Here is a 7,731-nt window from a genome sequence, read left to right on the forward strand (position 1 = left end):
TTTGCCTCTTAAACTGGTTTCTGGTTTTGAAGGTTGACTACAGTTTATCTCAGGAGAAGGCAGGGAAGCCTTCCATTTCCCCTGTCATGTAGTTGTAAGATATGACACTGAAGCTGCCTGTGGCCATGGGTTCCAACTGTGGGAAATAGAGAGAGATGGAAGTGAGAGAGAAGAAGGGAGGGGGTGTGGAATGATGGAAGTAAAGAAGGCATGCAGGCAAGCCAACGGTGTATATATCCACTGGAACTAGTTATTTCTGGGACTGGTTCTTATGAGAATTAATATATTCCCCATTTTTGCTTAAACTAGTTTGAATTATACATCCTGGCTCATATATCACTTGGAATCAGTCTGTAAAATGGACCACCTTTGGATCCTCCAGATGGGCTTGGAATCTTGGCCGAGACGCCAACTAGCTGATTAAACTTGGGGAAGTTACTTAGCTTCTGAGAACTTCAGTTCTCTCATCTGCAAAATGGGGTTAATATGCTTCTGTCCTAAATTATCGAAAGGATTATATAATGTAATGCACATGATATATTTGATAAATGCCTCCCAATAAAAAAAGAGTTAAAGAAATGATTTTTTTATTTATTTATAACCCTTGGTATCTTTTTTCTGTGTCCCTCACAGCCTTCCATCCTCCTTTCCAGCTGGCATTCTTGAGAAATATCTGTTCAACTAGAACTTGCAGAGTGACTTTAAAAGTTCCGGTTTTGGGGTGACTGTGCAGCTTTTCTTAATTCGGACCACAAGCAGCAGGGGTCAGCTGTACACACAAAACCACACCGTGATATTTCCTCCACACCTTCTTTCCTGTTTGCCTCTGTTCTCTGATTACCTGTGAAAATTTTACAGGAAACTCAATCAGGAAAGCCAAGGAGTATAAAAAATATCTCTGACAATGTGAATTAACTACCATAGAACTACAAAGTGGGAAGAAACATTAGAGAAAATATTGCCAACCAAATTACTTTACAACTGTAGAAGGTAGGACAAGAAGGAAGGGAAAAAAATATTGAGCTGACCCTTCATATATATACTTCCTCGCTCAACTTATCACTACCCATGGAAGTAAATATTATTGCCCGATTTGGTAGGTGTGGAAACTGAGGGTCAGAGAGAGTAAGTCATCTGCCCATGAACACAGTGGTCGTAAGCCTTACTCCAGACCATACCTTCAACTAGACTGTTTGTCTTCCAGTAACAAAACAGCGGAAAAATAGGAGTAAACCAGCATCACTGCTAAGTCTTAGAAAATCAGTTTTTGTTCACAAAATCTTCCTGGGCAGTAAGGAGTTTTCAGATAAGAATAAAATCTGAAATTTCATTTGGGAGACATTTCTTAGTGAAAGAGTTGAATTCTATTTTGCCTTTATCACCGTTCCCCTCTGTTTTAGAGCCACAATTTAAAAAAATTTATGCCACTTAAGTTTAAGGAATACCATTCTCTTCCATATTGCTTTTAAAGCCTACAAAATGTGGCTGAATCGTTCAAAGGGACCAGGTGAAATGTTGCCACATGGAAAATGTAATGTCTCCTAGAAATGGAAAAGGTCTGTTCTAATTTCACTCTCTGAGCCATGAACTCACTTTCCACATTTGGGTTTTTCTTTTTCTTTTTTAATCACTGATGTCCTATTGTGACGCCAACTTCTATGAAAAAAAATTGATTGATGCTAGCAATCGGAGTGGGGGGATAGTGGAGACTCAAAGGCAAAGAACTGAAACCTTTTCTTTTAGTCTTTTCCTCCCTACTCTCTCTCGTCTCCTTTCACCAACCGCCCCCCCACACACACTTTTCTATAAACAATAACTTCAAACAAGCTTCATTATGCAAATTCTTTAACACATTGCAATATTTTCCTTGGGATCTGTTTTTCAACTTCTGACCTTTGGGGACAGTCAATTTTCCACATATAGACCTGAAACTGGAATGCTGTGCACATATCCCAAGCCAAAATTTCATCTTGCTCTGCAGATTGAAATGTGCTGTCCATTTATTTCATCTTGTTAACAGTAATCATAATCACCATCATTTAGATGCTTTTAGAATGCAGCATTTTATTTATGTATTTTGAAACTTTCTGTTTTGTTTTGTTTTGTACTGGCATCGTGCTTTAAAACCTTAGGCTCTGGAGTCAGATTGTCCTGGGTTTGGATTCTAGCTTTCCCCCTTCTGGCTGTGGGTCCTTGGGAGGATTGCTTCATTGTCTTAATCCTCAGTTTCCTCATCTGTTGTTCAGGAAAACAGTAACACCAGTCTCATAGGACTATTGGGAGAGTTAAATGAGGGTACGGATGGACAATACTTAGCAAATGGATGGGACATAGTACATGCTCCATAGAGTTGGCTATCTTCCGTCATTATCTTATGCTGCTTCATCATCATTTTAATGCAGGATATTGATAAAAGAGCTACATAAAATAAAAGAATGATATGTACAAATCATTTTAAGGAGAGTTTTCCAATACTGACTTTCAAGAAATCTAAAGCAGTCACAGGGATCTGTGCCGCTGCTACAGAAAGCTGCAAATATGGCTGCAAATTGGTACCCAGTACTTCTGAATCAACTAATGTTACAGTGAAAATGCTGTCCTTGACGGAGACATGGTTACCCGGGGGTACACCATGACTTTTGGAGACAGGTCATGTCAAACACCCTCACACGGCTGAGCAAAAGCACCCACTGGATATTTGAACAGGACACATCCCCACTCTATGTTCAAATTTGAGTCAGTCCTTTGGCTATTGCAGATGGAATAAAAATTCATAGAACTTCATCACATCAAATCATAGGTGCTGAAAGAGTGAGAAAGGACCGACACCTCCTGTATAGAGCACAATGGGTGTAAAAGTCCTGAGCAGGCCTGAGAAGCCACGATCTTGTCAAAGCTGTCGTGCAAACATCTCCTTAGTACCTGCTACGGCTACATTCCAGCACTCTGCCTGGTCCTGAGGGGGCAGTGGAGCGCAAGACAGTGTCCCAGCTCTCAAGAGACTTATAATCACGACTGGAATGGGAGGAGGAAGGCCTTTGAAAAAGGGGTATCAGTCAGCCTTTGCTGCAATAATGCCGAGCAGCACACCATCCAAAATCAGTGACTTAAAACAAGCTAACTAGGATGCTCATAGGACACAAAGGAGCGTGTAACCCAGGGTTTCTCAAACTGTTATCATTAATGCTCACTTAAGGAGCCTTTTTACATATTTTCTTCTAATCGCTACCCCCAAAATGAAATTGTCATACTACAGATAAATTGCATGTTTGTTTATGTACTTTATGTATATCTGTGCTTTATACATTAAAGAAGTAGGATTTTTTACCTTCCAAGAGCCAATTTTCACCCCATTGTGGCCAATATCCCCCATTAAGAATGAGGTAGTTCTAACCTACCTTGGAGGGTTCTCGAGCAGCTTCAAGAGTCTGCAATATTTGGGTTGCACCCTGGCGGTGGCAGGAGGTTCTCAAACAAAGAAGAGGAAAGAACATTCCAGCCAGTGGTACCAATGGGTGGTGAAAGAACCTTCTGTATTTTGGAAACTGCCAGAGTGGTTGGAATGTTGGGCTAAAGTCTGGGTGTAGTGTGAGAGAAAGCTGAAGAGGTAAGCATGCTATGATTCAGAGCCATGGGGAGCACCTCACCACAAAATCAACATTTCAGTTTCTTCTCAACCTCTCTTGCCTGCTTACACTCCAGTCATGGAATTTGTTTCCAAGGGTAACTGCCCCTCGCTTAAGCGTTTCAAATACTCCCACAATTGAAGGGGAGGGCTCTTTGCAGCAATGAGGCTAGCAACTGCAGCTTGAAACCTGCTGTTCCCCTTCTGAATGGGTCAGCTGGGAAATCACGGGAAATGAATCATTGAAAACAGCTGTGTGGGTTGACCATACTTTGGCAGTTGGCCATTGTTTGCCAGTAAAAGTAGCAGAAATCAACCTGCACCGAATGTTACTCACACATTTGGCTCAAGCTATGGTGAATTTCTTAAAAGCTGATTTAAAGATTCTTCCCAAATTTCACTATTAACATGAAAGCCTTCTGCCACAGAGATCCTATTGGATTGCCTCTTGATTTACAGTATTTATATCAGCTTTTCTCTTTTACCTTTGCAGCTTTAGCAATTAAAAAACGATGCTAGGAAGTAAAGTACATATTCTCTTTAGCCAAATTTTTCTATGTTTATATTTTCTAAACCAAAGATTTGGTCACCATGGTGTGACAAACATAAGCCTCCCTGGGGTGGCTGGAGCGGGGGGTGGGGGGGTGCTGTGCGGGATGAGACAGCAAATTTGAAACCAGGACTGTTCCCAAAAATTCTGGACATAAAGTCACCACAATTTAGACTAATGTGGGACTTAGTAAAAACAATCATGTTACAAAACACTGACATAATTATTCCCTGACTGCCACCTAATTACTCTACTTCAATTTCCACTGAGACATTTTAAACTCCTCAAATAGCAAAAGTCCCTCCACTGAGTATTTACAAAACTGAATTCTAAAGCCTAACTTTAGGCTTGGTTTCTATAATCTAACATTGATTAAATTTGTGACATGCTCTGAGTTATCTATATTTCTGTAACATATGGAAAAACAGGAAGCCCAGAACTGCTACGTGCAGGGCATCATGCAGATATAATGTAATTGTGCTCAGATGTGATATTTGTTCTTCTGGGTCTTATTAGGGGCACTCTAATTAATTAAAGAATGACAGATGTCATTGCTGAATTCTTTGCTCTTTATAGTTAAGGCTTTATTTTCAGAGCATAGTACCATCTGAGTGAAAACGATCCATTAATACCATGTCAAACAGAGACAAATGATAAAAATAAAAAACAGGAAGAACTGAGCCTACCCATGATTCAGAGGTGAAACTAAGTGCAATCTAATTTGCGATGCAGAAGTTTCTCTGTGTTGGAGGCCCCAGTGTGTGTGCGTGGGGGTGGGTGCTCCAGCTTTCCCATCACAGCCACCCCTCCTGAAGCCATCACTACTAGCATGACTTAGACATTAGCCCTGTAGCCAACTTCCCCTTCACCATCAATGCTCTTTTGACAGTGGGAACCTTCCTCCAGTTCAGGTTCAAGTGGATAGCATAGAGTCTCCATCATCCTTTCTGAGACATTGAATGCACTCAAGATATTGTTTTTTAAGTTTTTAATTTTTCCTTTTTCTCCCCGAAGCCCCCCAGTACATAGCTGTGCATTTTTAGTTGTGTGCCGAGATATTTTTTAAGAAGAATCATGGAATCATGGGAACTGGAGAAGACTGGAGGGATAGAATGATCCATATCCTTGCTCTTTCTCTCAGCAAAGATGAAGCCACACAGTGACTACACTTCTTAATCAAGAGTAACTTCAAAATTTATTGAATTCTGAAAATTAGATCTGCTCTGTATAGTACCATGCAGTTCATGTGGGATTTTTTTTCTACCTCAGCTTGTTCTTGTCAAGAACAGAGGTGGCTTTGTGAAGAAACTAATGAAGTTCAAACTTTAAGACTGGTTTTGGAAAAGCCTCATCTTCATAGTCATGTTTTTAAAATTTCAAAAGTACTCTATTTTAACTAAAGTTAGACCACTGTCTCTCTCCACTCTGACATCCATCCCCTCCATCATGCTGCCTCTTATATCAAGTGGCTACAGACATTTTGGGGTTCCAGCTAAAAGGAAGTTTAGTAAAACATATTCATGTAATTTATGACAGTTATATATTTATTGATATTTGTCCCATTGTAGGAATAGCTTCCAGAAATACATCTAATTCAACTCTGCCAACTTCCCCAGGGCTGGGACACACAGATGCACAGGTTCCAGAGGTTACATTATGAAATGAAGGTATCTCACAGCATCTGGCGCAAGAAACATGTGATTAGTAGATGAGAAACATGGCTTAAAATGTCCAGAGCCAAAAACTAGTCTATATAAAGAAAAGTTTTCCTAATCTTATAACTTACACAAGAAAGAAAGTTCATAGACATTTTCTCAAATTTGACATTCTAAAATGTTATGACATTGCCAATAAAAAGTTGTAAAGCTGAGAAAAAACTTTTCTAACCTATAAAAAATAAAAATAAACAAATTTTAATCAACCATGCTGGATGAAAGATATTATTTTTACATTCTATCTATAAAAAGATATGCTATCAAATTGCTGTCATCAGAAGAAATGATCGAAGACTCTACTGTCAAAAATGTAGGTAAGAGTATTACAGAGACAGGTAAGAGTATTAAGAGTATTGTGACAGACAGTTAATTAATAAAATTCACTTATTTTTCCAGATTTTGTCATGATTATAGTTGCCCATTTTATTAGATTTGTAGTTTGTGGTAATTTATTTTCTCATTCTAAATAAATACTTTTGTTCCTAATTTGTGTTTGTGATTTTGCATTCTTTTACTTTAAGAGGGCTCCAAATTGTACTATAAGCTTCAGCAGGTGTGGAGGTTTTGAACCATGAAAGAAGTTGGGTATGATTAACAGCATCCAAAATGGAGCCCAAATGGTTCCTAGACCCTGATATTCACGTCCCTTTGTAATTTCCTTCTCTGGAATGTGGGCTGGACTTGGTGACTCCCTTCTAACCAATAAGACAGGACAAAGGTGATGGGATGTCATTTCAGAAACGAGGTTATAAAATGGAAAAAAGACTCTACCTTCTCTACTGGGGCTCTCGCTCTCACTCTGAAGGAAGCAGCTGCCATGTTGTGATCTGCCAGATGGAGAGGCACACATGGCCAAGAACTGATGTTTGGACTCTAGGCAGTTTGGACCTGAGGCCTGCCAACAACCATGTGGGTATGCTTGGAATCGGATCCTCCGCCTCCTGTGAGCCTTGAGAGGCAGCCTGACTAACACCTTGGTCATCCAAGCCTCGTGGAAGACTTTGAGCCACAGGCATTCAGATTAGGCTTGCCCACATTCCTAACCCACAGAAACTGAGATAATAAATGCTTGTGGTTTGGAGTAGCTAAGTTTTAGAACAATTTGTTATGTGCCAATAGATGATTAATATATTGGGGAAAAGTAAAGATAATCTAATCAACTTGTTAAATCTTTCCTCTAGGATAACATAAAAGGCATATTGTCTTAATGAAATATCATTTCCAAATAATGTTGAACATTCATTTCTTTGTTTCTCTTTATGTTCCAATGTAGGATTCTGGCGATGCTCATGAATTAGCATAATTTTCACAACGGTTACCTTTAGTGATTGAAAACAGTTCATAATATTGAAGAATTTGCATTATTCTTAAATCTGTATGTATGTAGGTTTAGATGGAGCATATATGACATGTGATAAGCCTGTTTTCATTGAAAACTAGACAGATATTGAATGTTAGAATTATGAAGTTTTATTTTTCAAAAACTTTTTAAAAATATTTAGTTATATTTTCACTAAAATTTTTAAAATTCAGCTTCAAATAAATTTCAGTATAAAGTCCATATTCATGAATTATTTTTGTATTTTACTTTTTAAATTAGTATGTAATTTTGAATATTTTAGAATAAAATATCTTTTTGAAAACATATACATAATTTTATTTTTTAATCTTTTGTATTTATTTTGACTTACTTTTCTGATGAAATAATATTTAAATTTGTTTATTTGGAATACAATTACATTTTATTTTTGATCCTGTGGATGATTAGGACAAAATGATGTAAAAAATGTGATTATTTACATAGGGATTTTGCTGAAATAAAAACAGAATAAATTTCATGG

General features: G+C 38.2%; 1 long non-coding RNA gene across 1 annotated transcript; it reads right to left on the bottom strand.

The window, feature by feature from the left end:
* Nucleotides 1-570: 570 nt before the first annotated feature.
* Nucleotides 571-3,522, bottom strand: LOC111768493 (uncharacterized). The gene is made up of 2 exons (XR_002800893.2): nucleotides 3,399-3,522; nucleotides 571-841 (listed from the first exon to the last, which is right to left on the bottom strand). It is a non-coding gene; the product is annotated as an uncharacterized lncRNA (long non-coding RNA).
* Nucleotides 3,523-7,731: the final 4,209 nt, after the last annotated feature.

Source organism: Equus caballus, chromosome 16 (assembly GCF_041296265.1).
Source record: "Equus caballus isolate H_3958 breed thoroughbred chromosome 16, TB-T2T, whole genome shotgun sequence".
NCBI lineage: Eukaryota > Metazoa > Chordata > Mammalia > Perissodactyla > Equidae > Equus > Equus caballus.